The 24,427-nt window shown below is 61.3% G+C and overlaps 3 non-coding genes across 3 annotated transcripts; all 3 read left to right on the top strand.

Moving 5' to 3' along the window:
- The first annotated feature begins 11,725 nt into the window (after positions 1 to 11,725).
- Positions 11,726 to 11,844, top strand: LOC131872421 (5S ribosomal RNA). Its single transcript, XR_009370573.1, has one exon. It is a non-coding gene; the product is annotated as a 5S ribosomal RNA (ribosomal RNA).
- A 5,915-nt stretch (positions 11,845 to 17,759) lies between these two features.
- Positions 17,760 to 17,878, top strand: LOC131872431 (5S ribosomal RNA). Its single transcript, XR_009370583.1, has one exon. It is a non-coding gene; the product is annotated as a 5S ribosomal RNA (ribosomal RNA).
- A 5,928-nt stretch (positions 17,879 to 23,806) lies between these two features.
- Positions 23,807 to 23,925, top strand: LOC131872430 (5S ribosomal RNA). Its single transcript, XR_009370582.1, has one exon. It is a non-coding gene; the product is annotated as a 5S ribosomal RNA (ribosomal RNA).
- Positions 23,926 to 24,427: the final 502 nt, after the last annotated feature.

The following is a 24,427-nucleotide window of genomic DNA, read 5'->3' as shown; positions in this document are numbered from 1 at the left end:
ATATCAATCGGGGTGCGAGGCGAGGGATGGGGCGGGAAGGCCCCAACGGCTAGACGGAAGAGGCTTCAGGGCCACCTCGGAATGCTCCAAGCATCGGACGCGCTTGGGGCGACTACCAGTGCCAACCCCTTATCCCGCGATGCGTCCGATACACAGATGGTTCCAAGGCGGCCGAGGAGCCTCACCGCATAGCAATCGGGGGTGCGAGGCGAGGGATGGGGCGGGAAGGCCCCAACGGCTAGACGGAAGAGGCTTCAGGGCCGCCTCGGAATGGTCCAAGCATCGGACGCGCTTGGGGCGACTACCAGTGACAACCCCTCATCCCGCGATGCGTCCGATACGAAGATGGTTCCAAGGCGGCCGAGGAGCCTCACCGCATAGCAATCGGGGTGCGAGGTGGGGGATGCGGCGAGATGGCCCCAACGGCTAGACGGAAGAGGCCACAGGGCCGCGTCGGAATAGTCCAAGCATCGGACGCGCTTGGGGCGACTACCAGTGACAACCCCTTATCCCGCGATGCGTCCGATACGAAGATAGTTCCAAGGCGGCCGAGGAGCCTCACCGCATAGCAATCCGGGTGCGAGGTGGGGGATGCGGCGAGATGGCCCCAACGGCTAGACGGAAGAGGCTGCAGGGCCGCCTCGGAATAGTCCAAGCATCGGACGCGCTTGGGGCGACTACCAGTGACAACCCCTTATCCCGCGATGCTTCCGATACGAAGACAGTTCCAAGGCGGCCGAGGAGCCTCACCGCATAGCAATGGGGGTGCGAGGTGAGGGATGCGGCGAGATGGCCCCAACGGCTAGACGGAAGAGGCCACAGGGCCGCCTCGGAATAGTCCAAGCATCGGACGCGCTTGGGGCGACTACCAGTGACAACCCCTTATCCCGCGATGCATCCGATACGAAGATAGTTCCCAGGCGGCCGAGGAGCCTCACCGCATAGCAATCGGGGTGCGAGGCGAGGGATGCGGCGAGATGGCCCCAAAGGGTAGACGGAAGAGGCTGCGGGGCCGCCTCGGAATAGTCCAAGCATCGAACGCGCTTGGGGCGACTACCACTGCCAACCCCTTATCCCGCGATGCGTCCGATACACAGATAGTTCCGAGGCGGCCGAGGAGCTGGGGGATGCGGCGAGATGGCCCCAACGGCTAGACGGAAGAGGCTGCAGGGCCGCCTCGGAATAGTCCAAGCATCGGACGCGCTTGGGGCGACTACCAGTGACAACCCCTTATCCCGCGATGCGTCCGATACACAGATAGTTCCGAGGCGGCCAAGGAGCCTCACCGCATAGCAATCGTGGTGCGAGGTGGGGGATGCAGCGAGATGGCCCCAACGGCTAGACGGAAGAGGCTGCAGGGCCGCCTCGGAATGGTCCAAGCATCGGACGCGCTTGGGGCGACTACCACTGCCAACCCCTTATCCCGCGATGCGTCCGATACACAGATAGTTCCAAGGCGGCCGAGGAGCCTCACCGAATAGCAATCGGGGTGCGAGGCGAGGGATGCGGCGAGAAAGCCCCAACGGCTAGAGGGAAGAGGCTTCAGGTCCGCCTCGGAATGGTCCAAGCATCGGACGCGCTTGGGGCGACTACCAGTGACAACCCCTTATCCCGCGACGCGTCCGATACACAGATAGTTCCAAGGCGGCCGAGGAGCCTCACCGCATAGCAATCGGGGTGCGAGGCGAGGGATGCGGCGAGAAGGACCCAACGGCTAGACGGAAGAGGCTTCAGGGCCACCTCGGAATGGTCCAAGCATCGGACGCGCTTGGGGCGACTACCAGTGACAACCCCTTATCCCGCGACGCGTCCGATACACAGATAGTTCCAAGGCGGCCGAGGAGCCTCACCGCATAGCAATCGGGGTGCGAGGCGAGGGATGCGGCGAGAAGGACCCAACGGCTAGACGGAAGAGGCTTCAGGTCCGCCTCGGAATGGTCCAAGCATCGGACGCGCTTGGGGCGACTACCAGTGACAACCCCTTATCCCGCGACGCGTCCGATACACAGATAGTTCCAAGGCGGCCGAGGAGCCTCACCGCATAGCAATCGGGGTGCGAGGCGAGGGATGCGGCGAGAAGGACCCAACGGCTAGACGGAAGAGGCTTCAGGGCCGCCTCGGAATGGTCCAAGCATCGGACGCGCTTGGGGCGACTACCAGTGACAACCCCTTATCCCGCGAGGCGTCCGATACACAGATAGTTCCAAGGCGGCCGAGGAGCCTCACCGCATAGCAATCGGGGTGCGAGGCGAGGGATGCGGCGAGAAGGACCCAACGGCTAGACGGAAGAGGCTTCAGGGCCGCCTCGGAATGGTCCAAGCATCGGACGCGCTTGGGGCGACTACCAGTGACAACCCCTTATCCCGCGACGCGTCCGATACACAGATAGTTCCAAGGCGGCCGAGGAGCCTCACCGCATAGCAATCGGGGTGCGAGGCGAGGGATGCGGCAAGAAGGACCCAACGGCTAGACGGAAGAGGCTTCAGGGCCGCCTCGGAATGGTCCAAGCATCGGACGCGCTTGGGGCGACTACCAGTGACAACCCCTTATCCCGCGACGCGTCCGATACACAGATAGTTCCAAGGCGGCCGAGGAGCCTCACCGCATAGCAATCGGGGTGCGAGGCGAGGGATGCGGCGAGAAGGACCCAACGGCTAGACGGAAGAGGCTTCAGGTCCGCCTCAGAATGGTCCAAGCATCGGACGCGCTTGGGGCGACTACCAGTGACAACCCCTTATCCCGCGACGCGTCCGATACACAGATAGTTCCAAGGCGGCCGAGGAGCCTCACCGCATAGCAATCGGGGTGCGAGGCGAGGGATGCGGCGAGAAGGACCCAACGGCTAGACGGAAGAGGCTTCAGGGCCGCCTCGGAATGGTCCAAGCATCGGACGCGCTTGGGGCGACTACCAGTGACAACCCCTTATCCCGCGACGCGTCCGATACACAGATAGTTCCAAGGCGGCCGAGGAGCCTCACCGCATAGCAATCGGGGTGCGAGGCGAGGGATGCGGCGAGAAGGACCCAACGGCTAGACGGAAGAGGCTTCAGGGCCGCCTCGGAATGGTCCAAGCATTGGACGCGCTTGGGGCGACTACCAGTGACAACCCCTTATCCCGCGATGCGTCCGATACACAGATAGTTCCAAGGCGGCCGAGGAGCCTCACCGCATAGCAATCGGGGTGCGAGGCGAGGGATGCGGCGAGAAGGACCCAACGGCTAGACGGAAGAGGCTTCAGGGCCGCCTCGGAATGGTCCAAGCATCGGACGCGCTTGGGGCGACTACCAGTGACAACCCCTTATCCCGCGACGCGTCCGATACACAGATAGTTCCAAGGCGGCCGAGGAGCCTCACCGCATAGCAATCGGGGTGCGAGGCGAGGGATGCGGCGAGAAGGACCCAACGGCTAGACGGAAGAGGCTTCAGGGCCGCCTCGGAATGGTCCAAGCATCGGACGCGCTTGGGGCGACTACCAGTGACAACCCCTTATCCCGCGACGCGTCCGATACACAGATAGTTCCAAGGCGGCCGAGGAGCCTCACCGCATAGCAATCGGGGTGCGAGGCGAGGGATGCGGCGAGAAGGACCCAACGGCTAGACGGAAGAGGCTTCAGGGCCGCCTCGGAATGGTCCAAGCATCGGACGCGCTTGGGGCGACTACCAGTGACAACCCCTTATCCCGCGACGCGTCCGATACACAGATAGTTCCAAGGCGGCCGAGGAGCCTCACCGCATAGCAATCGGGGTGCGAGGCGAGGGATGCGGCGAGAAGGACCCAACGGCTAGACGGAAGAGGCTTCAGGGCCGCCTGGGAATGGTCCATGCATCGCACGCGCTTGGGGCGACTACCAGTGACAACCCCTTATCCCGCGACGCGTCCGATACACAGATAGTTCCAAGGCGGCCGAGGAGCCTCACCGCATAGCAATCGGGGTGCGAGGCGAGGGATGCGGCGAGAAGGACCCAACGGCTAGACGGAAGAGGCTTCAGGGCCGCCTCGGAATGGTCCAAGCATCGGACGCGCTTGGGGCGACTACCAGTGACAACCCCTTATCCCGCGACGCGTCCGATACACAGATAGTTCCAAGGCGGCCGAGGAGCCTCACCGCATAGCAATCGGGGTGCGAGTCGAGGGATGCGGCGAGAAGGACCCAACGGCTAGACGGAAGAGGCTTCAGGGCCGCCTCGGAATGGTCCAAGCATCGGACGCGCTTGGGGCGACTACCAGTGACAACCCCTTATCCCGCGATGCGTCTGATACACAGATAGTTCCAAGGCGGCCGAGGAGCCTCACCGCATAGCAATCGGGGTGCGAGGCAAGGGATGCGGCGAGAAGGACCCAACGGCTAGACGGAAGAGGCTTCAGGGCCGCCTCGGAATGGTCCAAGCATCGGACGCGCTTGGGGCGACTACCGTTGCCAACCCCTTATCCCGCGATGCGTCTGATACACAGATAGTTCCGAGGCGGCCGAGGAGCCTCACCGCATAGCAATCGGGTTGCGAGGCAGATTATTGGGAAGGGAACCCCCTGGGATGCGGCTCAAGCAGTGCCCAAAGGGACTGGAATGCGGAATCACATCGAGAGACCCAAATGCTATACGAGGGCTCAAATCGAATTATCGATTTGGCCACGACATGGACGCATCGGAACGACTACCTTTGCCGAACCACTCGCAATTGCATCCATACCGAAACCAATAGACATTTCCGTTAGAGCCCTCGCATAGCATTCGGGAATCTCGCATGCCCCTCTAAATCGACCAATGCTGGCGCTCAACGAAAATCCGAGCGCTACCACCGTTCGAGCGCCAGCATTGGTCGAGTTAGAGGGGCACGGGGGAGAATGCTCCAGTCAACACCTCCCCTATATAAGTTATTTGTCCGATTCTCGCACAACCGTAGTCTGCCTCGTCGAATCAAACAACGGTCCCAGATTCCGACTTCCGTTCCGTAGAGACCCAAAAGCTAGATGGAGGCTCGCAAGAAAGAGAGTCGGCGCATAGCAATCGGGTTTCTCGAACGTTTAGGGACCGAGCTCACTTGCGGATAGGGCAAAATCCGCCAAGCAACCCAAAAGCTAGACGGGGGCTCGAATCGAATCGCCTAGGCGGCCACAACAACGACGTGTTGGATCGACTACCAGTGCCAAACCATTCAGCAAGACTAGTCTGTGTCGAGGCCGGATAGAGATTCTCAGAGAGCGCCCGTATAGCATTTAGGAGACCTGCCGCGTCCCTCACACTCGACAAATGGTGGTGCACGTTTATAAATCCGAGCGATCCCAACCCTTTCAAGCACCAACATCGGTCGAGATAGAGGGGCACGGAGGGGGCTGCGTGAGACAACACAGTCCCCTATATAAGTTATTTGTCCGATTCTCACACATCCGAAGAATGGTCATCAAATCGGACAACAGCCCAAACTTCCGACTTCCGTCCCAGAAAGCCCAAGAGCTATCTAAAACGTTCATGGCCGGAACTCGATCGCGGCTATACCAGTCCGCCAAGCAACCCAAAAGCTAGACTGGAGCTCTAGTCGAATCACCTCTGTGGCCATTGCAAGGACGTGTTGGAGCGACTACCATTGCCGAACCATTCCGCAGGTCGAGTCCATACCAAGGCCGCATAGAGATTCACGATGAGCTCCTGCATAGCAATCAGGAGACTTGCCGTGTCCATCACAATCGATAAATCCTGGTGCAAGATTTTTGCATCCGAGCGCTCCAACCAGTCGAGCACCAGCATCAATCGACATAAACGGGCACGGGGGGAGGATGCTCGAGAACACTACCTCCCCTATATAAGTTATTTGTCCGATTCTCAAGCAGCCGAAGTCTGGTCATCGAATCGGGTCAAAGACCACAACTTCCGACTTTACCCACAATGCAAGTCATCGAATCGAACATCGGCCCCCGAGTCGGACTCCATGCGTATGTCAGGTCATCGGACCCAAATTCCGCCTTCCTGCGCATGGCGGGCCATCAATATCAACTCGGTCATCGGACCCAAACTCCGCCTTTCTGCGCATGGCACGCCTTCAAATCGGTCATCGGACCCAAATTCCGCCTTCCTGTGCATGGCGGGCCATCAACATCAACTCGGTCATCGGACCCAAATTCCGCCTTTCTGCGCATGGCACGCCATCAACTCGGTCATCGGACCCAAATTCCGCCTTCCTGCGCATGGCAGGTCATCGGACACAAATTCAGACCTCGCCAATATGCCTACGTATCGAATCGGTCATCGGACCCAACTTCCGACTTCATCCATACTGTAGGGTCTTTGAGGTTGGCGCGGTGCGCTCAACCCGGGGAGTCGACCCATCGAAGCATACACCTCCCCTATATAAGCTATTTGTCCGATTCCCACACCTGTGTAGTTTGCACCTCTGACCAGGACATCGACCCCAACTTCCGAACTCGACTGCAACGACGGCACCAGCGCCTTGGTGCGCACCTTGCGACGCACAGTCCCAACATTCGCCTTCCTGCACATGGCAGGTCATCGGACCCAAATTCCGACCTCGCGAGTATGCCTACATATCGAATCGGTCATCGGACACAACTTCCGACTTCATCCATACCGTAGGGTCTTTGAGGTTGGCGCGGTGCGCTCAACCCGGGGAGTCGACCCAACGAAGCATACACCTCCCCTATATAAGCTATTTGTCCGATTCCCACACCTGTGTAGTTTGCACCTCCGATCAGGACATCGACCCCAACTTCCGAACTCGCCTGCAACGACCGAACCAGCGCCTTGGTGCGCACCTTGCAACGCACAGTGCCAACATTCGCCTTCCTGCACATGGCAGGTCATCGGACCCAAATTCCGACCTCGCGAGTATGCCTACATATCGAATCGGTCATCGGACCCAACTTCCGACTTCATCCATACCGTAGGGTCTTTGAGGTTGGCGCGGTGCGCTCAACCCGGGGAGTCGACCCAACGAAGCATACACCTCCCCTATATAAGCTATTTGTCCGATTCCCACACCTGTGTAGCTTGCACCTCCGATCAGGACATCGACCCCAACTTCCGAACTCGACTAAAAAGACCGCACCAGCACCTTGGTGTGCACCTTGCAACGCACAGTGCCAACATTCGCCTTCCTGCACATGGCAGGTCATCGGACCCAAATTCCGACCTCATGAGCATACCTACTAATCGAATCGGTCATCGGACCCAACTTCCGACTTCATCCATACCGTAGGGTCTTTGAGGTTGGCGCGGTGCGCTCAACCTGGGGAGTCGACCCATCGAAGCATACACCTCCCCTATATAAGCTATTTGTCCGATTCCGACACCTGTGTAGTTTGCACCTCCGCTCAGGACATCGACCCCAACTTCCGAACTCGCCTGCAACGACCGAACCAGCGCCTTGGTGCGCACCAAAAGTGCGCACTTTTGGAGGGCACTTTTGTGCGCTCCAAAGGTGCGCACTTTTGGAGGGCACTTTTGTGCGCTCCAAAGGTGCGCACTTTTGGAGGGCACTTTTTGGAGGGCACTTTTGTGCGCTCCAAAGGTGCGCACTTTTGGAGGGCACTTTTTGGAGGGCACTTTTCTGCGCTCCAAAGGTGCGCACTTTTGGAGGGCACTTTTTGGAGGGCACTTTTCTGCGCTCCAAAGGTGCGCACTTTTGGAGGGCACTTTTTGGAGGGCACTTTTCTGCGCTCCAAAGGTGCGCACTTTTGGAGGGCACTTTTTGGAGGGCACTTTTCTGCGCTCCAAAGGTGCGCACTTTTGGAGGGCACTTTTGTGCACTCCAAAGGTGCACACTTTTGGAGGGCACTTTTTGGAGGGCACTTTTCTGCACTCCAAAGGTGCGCACTTTTGGAGGGCACTTTTTGGAGGGCACTTTTGTGCGCTCCAAAGGTGCGCACTTTTGGAGGGCACTTTTTGGAGGGCACTTTTGTGCGCTCCAAAGGTGCGCACTTTTGGAGGGCACTTTTGTGCACTCCAAAGGTGCGCACTTTTGGAGGGCACTTTTCCTGCGCTCCAAAGGTGCACACCTAGGTGAGCACCTTCGACCACACCTTGTAGCACACCAAACTCTGACTTTCGACTTCATCCGCAATGCAGGGTCTTTGAGGTTGGCGCAATGCGCACAACCAGGGGAGTCGACCCATCAAACCCAACACCTCCCCTATATAAGCTATTTGTCTGATTCTCATACATGCGTAGCCTGCAGGAGCAATTAGGACATCGACCCCAACTTTCGGCTTCTAAACGAAAACAAGGTCTTTGAGGTTGGTGTAATGCGAACAACTAGGGGAGTCAACCCATCAAACCCAACACCTCCCCTATATAAGCTATTTGTCTGATTCTCATACATGTGTAGTCTACAGGAGCAATTAGGACATCGACCCCAACTTTTGACTTCTTAACGAAAACAAGGTCTTTGAGGTTGACGTAATGCGCACAACCAGGGGAGTCGACCCATCAAACCCAACACCTCCCCTATATAAGCTATTTGTCCGATTCTCATACATGTGTAGCCTACAGGAGCCATTAGGACATTGACCCCAACTTTTGACTTCTTAACGAAAACAAGGTCTTTGAGGTTGGCGTAATGCGCACAACCAAGGGAGTTGACCCATCAAACCCAACACCTCCCCTATATAAGCTATTTGTCTGATTCTCATACATGTGTAGCCTGCAACAACGATTAGGACATCCACCCCAACTTCTGAATTCGTCTGCGTTGACCGCACCAAAGGTGCACGCCTTGGTGCTCACCAAAATCCGACTTCCGACTTCTTCTGCTATGCGGGGTCTTTGAGGTTGGCGCAGTGCGCACAACCAGGGGAGTCAACCCACCGAATGCAACACCTCCCCTATATAAGCTATTTGTCTGATTCTCATACATGCGTAGACTGCAGCAATGATTAGGACATCCACCCCAACTTTTGACTTCTTAAACAAGACAGGGTCTTTGAAGTTGGTGCAGTGCACACAACCAGGGGAGTCGACCCATCAAACGCAACACCTCCCCTATATAAAGCTATTTGTCCGATTCTCATACGTGTAGTCTGCAGCAGCGATTAGGACATCGACCCCAACTTCCGAATTCGTTTGCATTGACCGCACCAAAGGTGCACGCCTTGGTGTGCACCTTGGAGTGCACTTTGGTGCTCACCTCGGTGCACACTTTGGTGTGCACCTCGGTGTGCACCAAAGGTGCGCACCTTGGAGCGCACCAAAGGTGTACACTTTGGAGCGCACCACATAGGGTCTTTGAGAGGTTGGCGCAGTGCGCACACCAAGGTGGGTGTTGAGGTGCGTGCCGAGGTGGGTGGGTGCTAGGGTGCGCTCCATGGTGGGTGCCAGGGTGGGTGCGTGCTAGGGTGGATTCCAAAGAGGGTCATAGGGTGGGTGCCAAGGTGGGTTGGTGATATAGTGGGTTCAAAGGTGGGTACTAGGGTGGGTTCCAAGGTGGGTCACAAGTTGGGTGCCAGGATGCGTGGGTGTTAGGTTGGGTGCCAAGGTGGGCTCCTGCGTGGGTGGGTGCTAGGGTGGGTTTCAAGGTGGACGCGAGGGCGGGTGCCAAGGTGGGTAACAAGTTGGGTGTTAGGATGGGTGAGTGCTAGAGTGGGTGCCAAGGTGGGTGGGTGCTAAGGTGGATGCCAAGGTGGTTCACAGGGTGGGTGGGTTCTAGGGTGAGTTCCAAGGTGGGTCACAGGTTTAGTGCTAGGGTGCGTGTCAAGGCGGGTGTCGAGGTGCCTGGGTGCTAGGGTGTGGATGCCAATGTGGGTCATAGGGTGGGTACTAGGGTGGGCTGCAATGTGGGTGCCAAGGTGGGTAACATGCTCGGTTGGTTCTAAATTGGGTGTCAGGGTGGGTGTGCACCCACCTTGCCCGAGGTGGGTGCCAAGGTGCCAGTGTGGGTGGGTGCTAAGGTGGATGCCAAGGTGGGTGAGAAGGTGGGTGATAGGTTGAGTGGTAGGATGGGTGGGTGCCAAGATGGGTCACAGGGTGGGTGCAAGGGTGGGTAGGTGCTAGGGTTGGTGTCAGGGTGGGTGGGTGCTAGGTTGGGTTCCAAGGTGGGTGCGAGGGTGAGTGTCAAGGTGGGTCACAGGTTAGGTGCTAGGATGGGTGAGTGCTAGGGTGCAAAGGTGCCAGGGTGGGTGCTAGGATGGGTCGATGCTAGGGTGAGTGGCAAGGTGGGTCCACAAGTGTCAAGGTGGGTGCCGAGGTGGGTGCCAACTTGGGTTCCAAGGTGGGTGCCAAGTGGGCGACTGCTATGGTGGATGCCAAGGTGGGTCACGGGGTGGGTGCCAAGTTGCTAGGTTGTGTTCCAAGGTGGGTGCCAACGTGGCTGCTAGGGTGCGTGGGTTAAAGGGTGTGTCACAACGTGGGTGCCAGGATGGGTGCGCACCCACACTGGCCAAGACGGGTGCAAGGTTGGGTTCCAAGCCCGGTCACAGGCTGGGTGCTAGGATGGGTGGGTGCCAAGGTGGGCACCAGGGTGGGTGCACCCACCCTGGCCAAGGTGGGTCACGGGGTGGGTCCTAGGGTGGGTAACAGGGTGGGTACTAAGGTGCGTGCCAAGGTGGGTCATGGGGTGGGTGCCAAGGTGGGCACCAGGGTGGGTGTGCACCAACCCTAGCCAGGGTAGGTCACGGGGTGGTTGTCGGGGTGGGCGTCAAGGAGCCAAGGTGGGTGGCAAGTAGCCAAGTTGCGTGCCAAGGTGGGTGTCGGGGTGGGTGCCAAGGATCCAAGGTGGGTGCCAAGGAACCAAGGTGGGTGTCTGGGTGGGTGCCGAGGTGGGAGCCAGGGTGGGTCCCAAGGTGAGTGCAAAGGTGGGTGCCAGGGTCAAGGTGAGTGCCAATGTGGGTTCCAAGGTGCCAGGGTCAGGGTGAGTGCCAATGTGGGTTCAAAGGTGCTAAGTTGGGTGCGAGGTTGGGTGCGAGGGTGGGTGGGTGCCAAGGTGTGCTAGGTGGAAGCCCGGGTGGGTCGGCATCCCATGGGTATCGAGTTGGGTGCCTGATGGGTGCTTCTTGTCAAGTTTTAGTCGTCGGGACTCATTTCGAGCCTTAGAGGTCGTTTCTTGTCCGGTTGCCCTGTCTTCGACCTGGGAACCCAATTTTGGTCCTCGGGTCCCATTTTTTTTTGTCTCGCATCCCACTTTTGGCCTGTGGCCTTTTCGGGGTCGATTCTCGTTTTGGGCATCAGAGCATGTTTCTTCTCCTAAAACCCAATATTTGTTTATTAAGTCTCGGAACACATTTTTGTTCTCGTGGACCCATCATGGGTCTTGGAACGCATTTGTGGTCCTTGGGTCCCATTTTGCATCCCGAAACTTGTGTTTTGGTGCTTGATCCCTATTTTGGGTGCCCACCTTGCACCAAGTGCGCACCCGGGGCAAACCGAGCGCCTTGGTGCACCGGGGCAAGATCGAGCGTGCACCCGAGGCGCCCCGAACATGCACCAAGGTGCACTCGGCCCACATGTGAGCGCAGGTCGTTGCGCCCGAGGTGGTGTGTGGGCACCGCGTTGCAGACGCGACACTGCACGCACACGACGCCCCGTCCAGGTGCACGCACGTAGGCCGGGCCGGGTGCACACCCGACGCCCTAGCAAGGTGCGCGCACCCGGGCAGGGCTCACACTTGGCGAACGGGGCGCACTTCGCGAGGGAGGGTGTGCACCTCGACGGGGGTGGGTGGCCGGGGTGGATTCGCACGTGGGTCGCGGTTTGCTAAGTACACACTGCGACAAGCTCATAACGGGTGCGATCATACCAGCGTTAGTGCACCGGATCCCATCAGAACTCCGCAGTTAAGCGCGCTTGGGCCGGAGTAGTACTAGGATGGGTGACCTCCCGGGAAGTCCCGGTGTTGCACCCTTTCTTAGTTTTTCGCCGGGCGTCGCAATGCTATTTGAATAAACCTTTTGCCCGTTTGCGTTCTCGTCGGGGCCGGGCCGGGCCGGGGTGCGCTGCCCGCACTACCGCGCGCGCGGGGGCGACACCGAGCGCGCACCCGAGGCGCCCCGAGCACACAGGCCACGGTGCAACCCGGGCGTTGTGCGCGCACCCCGGTGCGCCCGAGGTGCTGCGCGCGCACCCAGGTGAAATCGGTGTGCACCTCGGCCAGTGCGCGCTCGGTCGAGTCGCGCACGTTGGCCAAGGTGCACGGTGATGTTTCTTACTCTAAGGTTCCGCACCAGACGCCCGGGACAGGTGAGCGAAGCTGGGCGGGGCCGGGTGCGCGGCCGGGGCAGGTGCACGCAGCTGGAGAGAGCTTTGGAGCACACCAGAGGTGCGCACCTTGGAGCACACTTCGGAGCGCACCAATGATGCGCTCCATTCAAAAGTTTCCTGAAAAGGCAAAAAAAGTTGAGATTATAGAATTTCCCACTTGAGAGATTGTAAAAAAAAAAAATTTAAAATGAAGGAAACGCGGGTGCCAAGGTGTGCGCGCCCGGGTGCGCAGCCCAGCCAAGGTGTGCGCACCAAGGCGCCCACCCTGGCGAAGGTGCACGCAAGGTGCGCACCCGAGGCAAACCGGACAATTAACCCAACTTTCGACTTCGCGCGCACCTGCGCACCTTGGAGCGCACTTCGGAGCGCTCCTTGGTGCGCACCAATCTTGGGCACCTCGGAGTGCACCATGGCGCCCACCAAGGTGCGCACCCGGGGCAAACCGAGCTCCGACTTCGTGCGCACCTTGGAGCGCACGAAAGGTGCGCACCATGGCGCCCACCAAGGTGCGCAGCCCAGCCAAGGCGTGCGCATCAAGGTGCGCACCCTGGCGAAGGTGCGCACCCGGGGCAAACCGAGCTCCGACTTCGTGCGCACCTTGGAGCGCACAAAGGGTGCGCAACCCAGCCAAGGTGTGCGCACCCCGGGCAAACCGAGCTCCGAATCGTGCGCACCTTGGAGCACACTTCGGAGCCCTCCTTGGTGCGCACCGATGTTGCGCACCTCGGAGCGCACCCGGGGAAAACAATGCAATTAACCCGACTTTCGACTTCGTGGGCACCTCGGAGCGCTCTCGGGTTCGCACCTCGGAGCACACCGAGGTGCGCACCTTTGATGCGCTGCCTTCACCAATTTCCAGAAAAGGCAAGAAAACATTGAGAAGGTGTGCGCACCGAGGTGCCCACCCTGGCGAAGGTGCACGCGAGGTGCGCACCCGGGGCAAACCGGGCTCCGACTTCGTGCACGCCATGCTGCGCACCTTGGAGGGCCATGGTGCGCACCTTGGAGCACACTTCGGAGCGCTCAATGGTGCCCAACCCAGCCAAGGTGCCCACCGCGGCGAAGGTGCACGCGAGGTGCGCACCCGGGGCAAACCGGGCTCCGACTTCGTGCACGCCGCACCTTGGAGCACACTTCGGAGCGCTCCTTGGTGCGCACCAGGGCGCGCAACCCAGCCGAGGTGCCCACCCCGGCGAAGGTGCACGCGGGGTGCGCACCCGAGGCAAACCGGGCTCCGACTTCGTGCACGCCATGGTGCCCACCGCGGCGAAGGTGCACGCGAGGTGCGCACCCGGGGCAAACCGGGCTCCGACTTCGTGCACGCCGCACCTTGGAGCACACTTCGGAGCGCTCCTTGGTGCGCACCAGGGCGCGCAACCCAGCCGAGGTGCCCACCCCGGCGAAGGTGCACGCGAGGTGCGCACCCGGGGCAAACCGGGCTCCGACTTCGTGCACGCCATGGTGCCCACCGCGGCGAAGGTGCACGCGAGGTGCGCACCCGGGGCAAACCGGGCTCCGACTTCGTGCACGCCGCACCTTGGAGCACACTTCGGAGCGCTCCTTGGTGCGCACCATGGTGCCCACCAGGGCGCGCAACCCCGCCGAAGGTGCACGCGAGGTGCGCACCCGGGGCAAACCGGGCTCCGACTTCGTGCACGCCGCACCTTGGAGCACACTTCGGAGCGCTCCTTGGTGCGCACCAGGGCGCGCAACCCCGCCGAAGGTGCACGCGAGGTGCGCACCCGGGGCAAACCGGGCTCCGACTTCGTGCACGCCATGGTGCGCACCAGGGTGCCCACCGCGGCGAAGGTGCGCACCCGGGGCAAACCGGGCTCCGACTTCGTGCACGCCGCACCTTGGAGCACACTTCGGAGCGCTCCTTGGTGCGCACCAGGGCGCGCAACCCAGCCGAGGTGCCCACCCCGGCGAAGGTGCACGCGAGGTGCGCACCCGGGGCAAACCGGGCTCCGACTTCGTGCACGCCATGGTGCCCACCGCGGCGAAGGTGCGCACCCGGGGCAAACCGGGCTAGGACTTCGTGCACGCCGCACCTTGGAGCACACTTCGGAGCGCTCCTTGGTGCGCACCATGGTGCCCACCAGGCCGCGCAACCCAGCCAAGGTGTGCGCACCAAGGTGCACGCGAGGTGCGCACCCGGGGCAAACCGGGGTCCGGCTTCGTGCACGCCGCACCTTGGAGCACACATCGGGGCGCTCCCGGGTTCGCACCGGCGTTGCGCACCGTGGTGGGCACCTCGGAGCGCACCGTGGTGGGCACCTCGGAGCACACCAAGGTGGGCAGCGAGGTGCGCACCTTTGATGCGATGCCTTCACTAATTTCCATAAAAGGCAAAAGAAAACGAGATTTTAAAATTTCCGTTTTGAAAGATAGTGAGAAAAAGGGAATGCTGGTGCCATCTTGAGCCCGCCCTGGTGCGCAGCCCAGCCAAGGTGTGCGCACCAAGGTGCCCACCCTGGCGAAGGTGCGCGCCCGGGCAATTAACCCAACTTCCAACTTCGCGCGCGCCAGGGTGGGAGCGCACCCAACAACCGGGCCTGGGAAGAGCCAATGCGAGAAACCCCACCAAACGCTCTGACAAAAAAAGAGGGGGCGCTCCAGTAACCCCGCTTCGGAGCGCACCCTGGGCAAACCCAGCCAGGGTGCCCACCCCGGCCAAGGTGCAGGCGAGGTGCGCACCCGGGGCAAACCGGGCTCCGACAACGTGCACGCCGCACCTTGGAGCACACTTCGTAGCGCTCCCGGGTGCGCACCTCAGAGCACACCAAGGTGGGCAGCGAGGTGCGCACCTTTGATGCGCTGCCTTCACTAATTTCCAGAAAAGGCAAAAAAAAGAGGAGATTTTAAAATTTCCGTTTTGAAAGATAGTGAAAAAAACGGAACGCGGGTGCCATCTTGAGCCCGCCCGGGTGCACAGCCCAGGTAAGGTGCCCACCCTGGCAAAGGTGCGCACCCGGGCAATTAACCCTACTTCCGACTTCGTGCGCGCCAGGGTGGCAACCGGGCCTGGGAAGAGCCAATGCGAGAAACCCCACCAAACGCTCCGACAAAAAAAGAGGCGGCGCTCCAATAACCCCGCTTCGGAGCGCAGCCGGGGCAAACCCAGCCAAGGTGCCCACCCCGACGAAGGTGCACGCGAGGTGCGCACCCGGGGCAAACCGGGCTCCGACAACGTGCACGCAGCACCTTGGAGCACACTTCGAAGCACTCCCGGGTGCCCACCGGCGTTGCGCACCGTGGTGGGCAGCGAGGTGCGCACCTTTGATGCGCTGCCTTCACTAATTTCCAGAAAAGGCAAAAAAAAATGAGATTTTAAAATTTCCGTTTTGAAAGATAGTGAAAAAAACGGAACGCGGGTGCCATCTTGAGCCCGCCCTGGTGCGCAGCCCAGGCAAGGCATGCGCACCAAGGTGCCCACCCGCGGTGCACGCCCGGGGCAAACCGGGCTCCGACTTCGTGCAGGCCGCACCTTGGAGCACACTTCGGAGCGCTCCTTGGTGCGCACCATGGTGCCCACCAGGGCGCACCCGGGGCAAACCGGGCTCCGACTTCGTGCACGCCGCACCTTGGAGCACACATCGGAGCGCTCCCAGGTTCGCACCAGCGTTGCGCACCTTTGATGCGCTGCCTTCACTAATTTCCAGAAAAGGCAAAAAAAAACGATATTTTAAAATTTCCGTTCTGAAAGATAGTGAAAAAAACGGAACGCGGGTGCCATCTTGAGCCCTTCCTGGTGCGCAGCCCAGGCAAGTTGTGCGCACCAAGGTGCCCACCCTGGCGGAGGTGCGCGCCCGGGGCAAACCGGGCTCCGACTTCGTGCACTGCATGGTGCCCACCAAGGCGCGCAACCCAGCCAAGGTGCCCACCGCAGCGAAGGTGCACGCGAGGTGCGCACCCGAGGTGCACACCCGGGGCAAACCGAGCTCCGACTTCGTGCACGCCGCACCTTGGAGCACACTTCAGAGCGCTCCTTGGTGCGCACCAGGGCGCGCAACCCAGCCAAGGTGCTCACCCCGGCGAAGGTGCACGCGAGGTGCGCACCCGGGGCAAGCCGGGCTCGGACTTCGTGCACGCCGCACCTTGGAGCACACATCGGAGCGCTCCCGGGTTCGCACCAGCATTGCGCACCTTTGATGCGCTGCCTTCACTAATTTCCAGAAAAGGCAAAAAAAAAAAAAAAACGAGATTTTAAAATTTCCGTTTTGAAAGATAGTGAAAAAAACGGAACGCGGGTGCCATCTTGAGCCCGCCCTGGTGTGCAGCCCAGGCAAGTTGTGCGCACCAAGGCACCCACCCTGGCCAAGGTGGGTCACGGGGTGGGTCCTAGGGTGGGTAACGGGGTGGGTACTAAGGTGCGTGCCAAGGTGGGTCATGGGGTGGGTGCCAAGGTGGGCACCAGGGTGGGTGTGCACCAACCCTAGCCAGGGTAGGTCACGGGGTGGTTGTCGGGGTGGGCGTCAAGGAGCCAAGGTGGGTGGCAAGTAGCCAAGTTGCGTGCCAAGGTGGGTGTCGGGGTGGGTGCCAAGGATCCAAGGTGGGTGCCAAGGAACCAAGGTGGGTGTCTGGGTGGGTGCCGAGGTGGGAGCCAGGGTGGGTCCCAAGGTGAGTGCAAAGGTGGGTGCCAGGGTCAAGGTGAGTGCCAATGTGGGTTCCAAGGTGCCAGGGTCAGGGTGAGTGCCAATGTGGGTTCAAAGGTGCTAAGTTGGGTGCGAGGTTGGGTGCGAGGGTGGGTGGGTGCCAAGGTGTGCTAGGTGGAAGCCCGGGTGGGTCGGCATCCCATGGGTGTCGAGTTGGGTGCCTGATGGGTGCTTCTTGTCAAGTTTTAGTCGTCGGGACTCATTTCGAGCCTTAGAGGTCGTTTCTTGTCCGGTTGCCCTGTCTTCGACCTGGGAACCCAATTTTGGTCCTCGGGTCCCATTTTTTTTTGTCTCGCATCCCACTTTTGGCCTGTGGCCTTTTCGGGGTCGATTCTCGTTTTGGGCATCAGAGCATGTTTCTTCTCCTAAAACCCAATATTTGTTTATTAAGTCTCGGAACACATTTTTGTTCTCGTGGACCCATCATGGGTCTTGGAACGCATTTGTGGTCCTTGGGTCCCATTTTGCATCCCGAAACTTGTGTTTTGGTGCTTGATCCCTATTTTGGGTGCCCACCTTGCACCAAGTGCGCACCCGGGGCAAACCGAGCGCCTTGGTGCACCGGGGCAAGATCGAGCGTGCACCCGAGGCGCCCCGAACATGCACCAAGGTGCACTCGGCCCACATGTGAGCGCAGGTCGTTGCGCCCGAGGTGGTGTGTGGGCACCGCGTTGCAGACGGGACACTGCACGCACACGACGCCCCGTCCAGGTGCACGCACGTAGGCCGGGCCGGGTGCACACCCGACGCCCTAGCAAGGTGCGCGCACCCGGGCAGGGCTCACACTTGGCGAACGGGGCGCACTTCGCGAGGGAGGGTGTGCACCTCGACGGGGGTGGGTGGCCGGGGTGGATTCGCACGTGGGTCGCGGTTTGCTAAGTACACACTGCGACAAGCTCATAACGGGTGCGATCATACCAGCGTTAGTGCACCGGATCCCATCAGAACTCCGCAGTTAAGCGCGCTTGGGCCGGAGTAGTACTGGGATGGGTGACCTCCCGGGAAGTCCCGGTGTTGCACCCTTTCTTAGTTTTTCGCCGGGCGTCGCAATGCTATTTGAATAAACCTTTTGCCCGTTTGCGTTCTCGTCGGGGCCGGGCCGGGCCGGGGTGCGCTGCCCGCACTACCGCGCGCGCGGGGGCGACACCGAGCGCGCACCCGAGGCGCCCCGAGCACACAGGCCACGGTGCAACCCGGGCGTTGTGCGCGCACCCCGGTGCGCCCGAGGTGCTGCGCGCGCACCCAGGTGAAATCGGTGTGCACCTCGGCCAGTGCGCGCTCGGTCGAGTCGCGCACGTTGGCCAAGGTGCACGGTGATGTTTCTTACTCTAAGGTTCCGCACCAGACGCCCGGGACAGGTGAGCGAAGCTGGGCGGGGCCGGGTGCGCGGCCGGGGCAGGTGCACGCAGCTGGAGAGAGCTTTGGAGCACACCAGAGGTGCGCACCTTGGAGCACACTTCGGAGCGCACCAATGATGCGCTCCATTCAAAAGTTTCCTGAAAAGGCAAAAAAAGTTGAGATTATAGAATTTCCCACTTGAGAGATTGTAAAAAAAAAAAATTTAAAATGAAGGAAACGCGGGTGCCAAGGTGTGCGCGCCCGGGTGCGCAGCCCAGCCAAGGTGTGCGCACCAAGGCGCCCACCCTGGCGAAGGTGCACGCAAGGTGCGCACCCGAGGCAAACCGGACAATTAACCCAACTTTCGACTTCGCGCGCACCTGCGCACCTTGGAGCGCACTTCGGAGCGCTCCTTGGTGCGCACCAATCTTGGGCACCTCGGAGTGCACCATGGCGCCCACCAAGGTGCGCACCCGGGGCAAACCGAGCTCCGACTTCGTGCGCACCTTGGAGCGCACGAAAGGTGCGCACCATGGCGCCCACCAAGGTGCGCAGCCCAGCCAAGGCGTGCGCATCAAGGTGCGCACCCTGGCGAAGGTGCGCACCCGGGGCAAACCGAGCTCCGACTTCGTGCGCACCTTGGAGCGCACAAAGGGTGCGCAACCCAGCCAAGGTGTGCGCACCCCGGGCAAACCGAGCTCCGAATCGTGCGCACCTTGGAGCACACTTCGGAGCCCTCCTTGGTGCGCACCGATGTTGCGCACCTCGGAGCGCACCCGGGGAAAACAATGCAATTAACCCGACTTTCGACTTCGTGGGCACCTCGGAGCGCTCTCGGGTTCGCACCTCGGAGCACACCGAGGTGCGCACCTTTGATGCGCTGCCTTCACCAATTTCCAGAAAAGGCAAGAAAACATTGAGAAGGTGTGCGCACCGAGGTGCCCACCCTGGCGAAGGTGCACGCGAGGTGCGCACCCGGGGCAAACCGGGCTCCGACTTCGTGCACGCCATGCTGCGCACCTTGGAGGGCCATGGTGCGCACCTTGGAGCACACTTCGGAGCGCTCAATGGTGCCCAACCCAGCCAAGGTGCCCACCGCGGCGAAGGTGCACGCGAGGTGCGCACCCGGGGCAAACCGGGCTCCGACTTCGTGCACGCCGCACCTTGGAGCACACTTCGGAGCGCTCCTTGGTGCGCACCAGGGCGCGCAACCCAGCCGAGGTGCCCACCCCGGCGAAGGTGCACGCGGGGTGCGCACCCGGGGCAAACCGGGCTCCGACTTCGTGCACGCCATGGTGCCCACCGCGGCGAAGGTGCACGCGAGGTGCGCACCCGGGGCAAACCGGGCTCCGACTTCGTGCACGCCGCACCTTGGAGCACACTTCGGAGCGCTCCTTGGTGCGCACCAGGGCGCGCAACCCAGCCGAGGTGCCCACCCCGGCGAAGGTGCACGCGAGGTGCGCACCCGGGGCAAACCGGGCTCCGACTTCGTGCACGCCATGGTGCCCACCGCGGCGAAGGTGCACGCGAGGTGCGCACCCGGGGCAAACCGGGCTCCGACTTCGTGCACGCCGCACCTTGGAGCACACTTCGGAGCGCTCCTTGGTGCGCACCATGGTGCCCACCAGGGCGCGCAACCCCGCCGAAGGTGCACGCGAGGTGCGCACCCGGGGCAAACCGGGCTCCGACTTCGTGCACGCCGCACCTTGGAGCACACTTCGGAGCGCTCCTTGGTGCGCACCAGGGCGCGCAACCCCGCCGAAGGTGCACGCGAGGTGCGCACCCGGGGCAAACCGGGCTCCGACTTCGTGCACGCCATGGTGCGCACCAGGGTGCCCACCGCGGCGAAGGTGCGCACCCGGGGCAAACCGGGCTCCGACTTCGTGCACGCCGCACCTTGGAGCACACTTCGGAGCGCTCCTTGGTGCGCACCAGGGCGCGCAACCCAGCCGAGGTGCCCACCCCGGCGAAGGTGCACGCGAGGTGCGCACCCGGGGCAAACCGGGCTCCGACTTCGTGCACGCCATGGTGCCCACCGCGGCGAAGGTGCGCACCCGGGGCAAACCGGGCTAGGACTTCGTGCACGCCGCACCTTGGAGCACACTTCGGAGCGCTCCTTGGTGCGCACCATGGTGCCCACCAGGCCGCGCAACCCAGCCAAGGTGTGCGCACCAAGGTGCACGCGAGGTGCGCACCCGGGGCAAACCGGGGTCCGGCTTCGTGCACGCCGCACCTTGGAGCACACATCGGGGCGCTCCCGGGTTCGCACCGGCGTTGCGCACCGTGGTGGGCACCTCGGAGCGCACCGTGGTGGGCACCTCGGAGCACACCAAGGTGGGCAGCGAGGTGCGCACCTTTGATGCGATGCCTTCACTAATTTCCATAAAAGGCAAAAAAAAACGAGATTTTAAAATTTCCGTTTTGAAAGATAGTGAGAAAAAGGGAATGCTGGTGCCATCTTGAGCCCGCCCTGGTGCGCAGCCCAGCCAAGGTGTGCGCACCAAGGTGCCCACCCTGGCGAAGGTGCGCGCCCGGGTGCGCGCCCGGGCAATTAACCCAACTTCCAACTTCGCGCGCGCCAGGGTGGGAGCGCACCCAACAACCGGGCCTGGGAAGAGCCAATGCGAGAAACCCCACCAAACGCTCTGACAAAAAAAGAGGGGGCGCTCCAGTAACCCCGCTTCGGAGCGCACCCTGGGCAAACCCAGCGAGGGTGCCCACCCCGGCCAAGGTGCAGGCGAGGTGCGCACCCGGGGCAAACCGGGCTCCGACAACGTGCACGCCGCACCTTGGAGCACACTTCGTAGCGCTCCCGGGTGCGCACCTCAGAGCACACCAAGGTGGGCAGCGAGGTGCGCACCTTTGATGCGCTGCCTTCACTAATTTCCAGAAAAGGCAAAAAAAAGAGGAGATTTTAAAATTTCCGTTTTGAAAGATAGTGAAAAAAACGGAACGCGGGTGCCATCTTGAGCCCGCCCTGGTGCACAGCCCAGGTAAGGTGCCCACCCTGGCAAAGGTGCGCACCCGGGCAATTAACCCTACTTCCGACTTCGTGCGCGCCAGGGTGGCAACCGGGCCTGGGAAGAGCCAATGCGAGAAACCCCACCAAACGCTCCGACAAAAAAAGAGGCGGCGCTCCAATAACCCCGCTTCGGAGCGCAGCCGGGGCAAACCCAGCCAAGGTGCCCACCCCGACGAAGGTGCACGCGAGGTGCGCACCCGGGGCAAACCGGGCTCCGACAACGTGCACGCAGCACCTTGGAGCACACTTCGAAGCACTCCCGGGTGCCCACCGGCGTTGCGCACCGTGGTGGGCAGCGAGGTGCGCACCTTTGATGCGCTGCCTTCACTAATTTCCAGAAAAGGCAAAAAAAAATGAGATTTTAAAATTTCCGTTTTGAAAGATAGTGAAAAAAACGGAACGCGGGGTGCCATCTTGAGCCCGCCCTGGTGCGCAGCCCAGGCAAGGCATGCGCACCAAGGTGCCCACCCGCGGTGCACGCCCGGGGCAAACCGGGCTCCGACTTCGTGCAGGCCGCACCTTGGAGCACACTTCGGAGCGCTCCTTGGTGCGCACCATGGTGCCCACCAGGGCGCACCCGGGGCAAACCGGGCTCCGACTTCGTGCACGCCGCACCTTGGAGCACACATCGGAGCGCTCCCAGGTTCGCACCAGCGTTGCGCACCTTTGATGCGCTGCCTTCACTAATTTCCAGAAAAGGCAAAAAAAAACGATATTTTAAAATTTCCGTTCTGAAAGATAGTGAAAAAAACGGAACGCGGGTGCCATCTTGAGCCCTTCCTGGTGCGCAGCCCAGGCAAGTTGTGCGCACCAAGGTGCCCACCCTGGCGGAGGTGCGCGCCCGGGGCAAACCGGGCTCCGACTTCGTGCACTGCATGGTGCCCACCAAGGCGCGCAACCCAGCCAAGGTGCCCACCGCAGCGAAGGTGCACGCGAGGTGCGCACCCGAGGTGCACACCCGGGGCAAACCGAGCTCCGACTTCGTGCACGCCGCACCTTGGAGCACACTTCAGAGCGCTCCTTGGTGCGCACCAGGGCGCGCAACCCAGCCAAGGTGCTCACCCCGGCGAAGGTGCACGCGAGGTGCGCACCCGGGGCAAGCCGGGCTCGGACTTCGTGCACGCCGCACCTTGGAGCACACATCGGAGCGCTCCCGGGTTCGCACCAGCATTGCGCACCTTTGATGCGCTGCCTTCACTAATTTCCAGAAAAGGCAAAAAAAAAAAAAAAACGAGATTTTAAAATTTCCGTTTTGAAAGATAGTGAAAAAAACGGAACGCGGGTGCCATCTTGAGCCCGCCCTGGTGTGCAGCCCAGGCAAGTTGTGCGCACCAAGGCACCCACCCTGGCCAAGGTGGGTCACGGGGTGGGTCCTAGGGTGGGTAACGGGGTGGGTACTAAGGTGCGTGCCAAGGTGGGTCATGGGGTGGGTGCCAAGGTGGGCACCAGGGTGGGTGTGCACCAACCCTAGCCAGGGTAGGTCACGGGGTGGTTGTCGGGGTGGGCGTCAAGGAGCCAAGGTGGGTGGCAAGTAGCCAAGTTGCGTGCCAAGGTGGGTGTCGGGGTGGGTGCCAAGGATCCAAGGTGGGTGCCAAGGAACCAAGGTGGGTGTCTGGGTGGGTGCCGAGGTGGGAGCCAGGGTGGGTCCCAAGGTGAGTGCAAAGGTGGGTGCCAGGGTCAAGGTGAGTGCCAATGTGGGTTCCAAGGTGCCAGGGTCAGGGTGAGTGCCAATGTGGGTTCAAAGGTGCTAAGTTGGGTGCGAGGTTGGGTGCGAGGGTGGGTGGGTGCCAAGGTGTGCTAGGTGGAAGCCCGGGTGGGTCGGCATCCCATGGGTGTCGAGTTGGGTGCCTGATGGGTGCTTCTTGTCAAGTTTTAGTCGTCGGGACTCATTTCGAGCCTTAGAGGTCGTTTCTTGTCCGGTTGCCCTGTCTTCGACCTGGGAACCCAATTTTGGTCCTCGGGTCCCATTTTTTTTTGTCTCGCATCCCACTTTTGGCCTGTGGCCTTTTCGGGGTCGATTCTCGTTTTGGGCATCAGAGCATGTTTCTTCTCCTAAAACCCAATATTTGTTTATTAAGTCTCGGAACACATTTTTGTTCTCGTGGACCCATCATGGGTCTTGGAACGCATTTGTGGTCCTTGGGTCCCATTTTGCATCCCGAAACTTGTGTTTTGGTGCTTGATCCCTATTTTGGGTGCCCACCTTGCACCAAGTGCGCACCCGGGGCAAACCGAGCGCCTTGGTGCACCGGGGCAAGATCGAGCGTGCACCCGAGGCGCCCCGAACATGCACCAAGGTGCACTCGGCCCACATGTGAGCGCAGGTCGTTGCGCCCGAGGTGGTGTGTGGGCACCGCGTTGCAGACGGGACACTGCACGCACACGACGCCCCGTCCAGGTGCACGCACGTAGGCCGGGCCGGGTGCACACCCGACGCCCTAGCAAGGTGCGCGCACCCGGGCAGGGCTCACACTTGGCGAACGGGGCGCACTTCGCGAGGGAGGGTGTGCACCTCGACGGGGGTGGGTGGCCGGGGTGGATTCGCACGTGGGTCGCGGTTTGCTAAGTACACACTGCGACAAGCTCATAACGGGTGCGATCATACCAGCGTTAGTGCACCGGATCCCATCAGAACTCCGCAGTTAAGCGCGCTTGGGCCGGAGTAGTACTGGGATGGGTGACCTCCCGGGAAGTCCCGGTGTTGCACCCTTTTTTAGTTTTTCGCCGGGCGTCGCAATGCTATTTGAATAAACCTTTTGCCCGTTTGCGTTCTCGTCGGGGCCGGGCCGGGCCGGGGTGCGCTGCCCGCACTACCGCGCGCGCGGGGGGCGACACCGAGCGCGCACCCGAGGCGCCCCGAGCACACAGGCCACGGTGCAACCCGGGCGTTGTGCGCGCACCCCGGTGCGCCCGAGGTGCTGCGCGCGCACCCAGGTGAAATCGGTGTGCACCTCGGCCAGTGCGCGCTCGGTCGAGTCGCGCACGTTGGCCAAGGTGCACGGTGATGTTTCTTACTCTAAGGTTCCGCACCAGACGCCCGGGACAGGTGAGCGAAGCTGGGCGGGGCCGGGTGCGCGGCCGGGGCAGGTGCACGCAGCTGGAGAGAGCTTTGGAGCACACCAGAGGTGCGCACCTTGGAGCACACTTCGGAGCGCACCAATGATGCGCTCCATTCAAAAGTTTCCTGAAAAGGCAAAAAAAGTTGAGATTAT

The sequence above is a fragment of the Cryptomeria japonica genome, unplaced genomic scaffold, assembly GCF_030272615.1.
Source record: "Cryptomeria japonica unplaced genomic scaffold, Sugi_1.0 HiC_scaffold_605, whole genome shotgun sequence".
Taxonomy (NCBI): domain Eukaryota; kingdom Viridiplantae; phylum Streptophyta; class Pinopsida; order Cupressales; family Cupressaceae; genus Cryptomeria; species Cryptomeria japonica.
The sequence above is the reverse complement of the archived record's forward strand: the minus strand, read 5'-3'. Positions and strand labels throughout refer to the sequence as shown.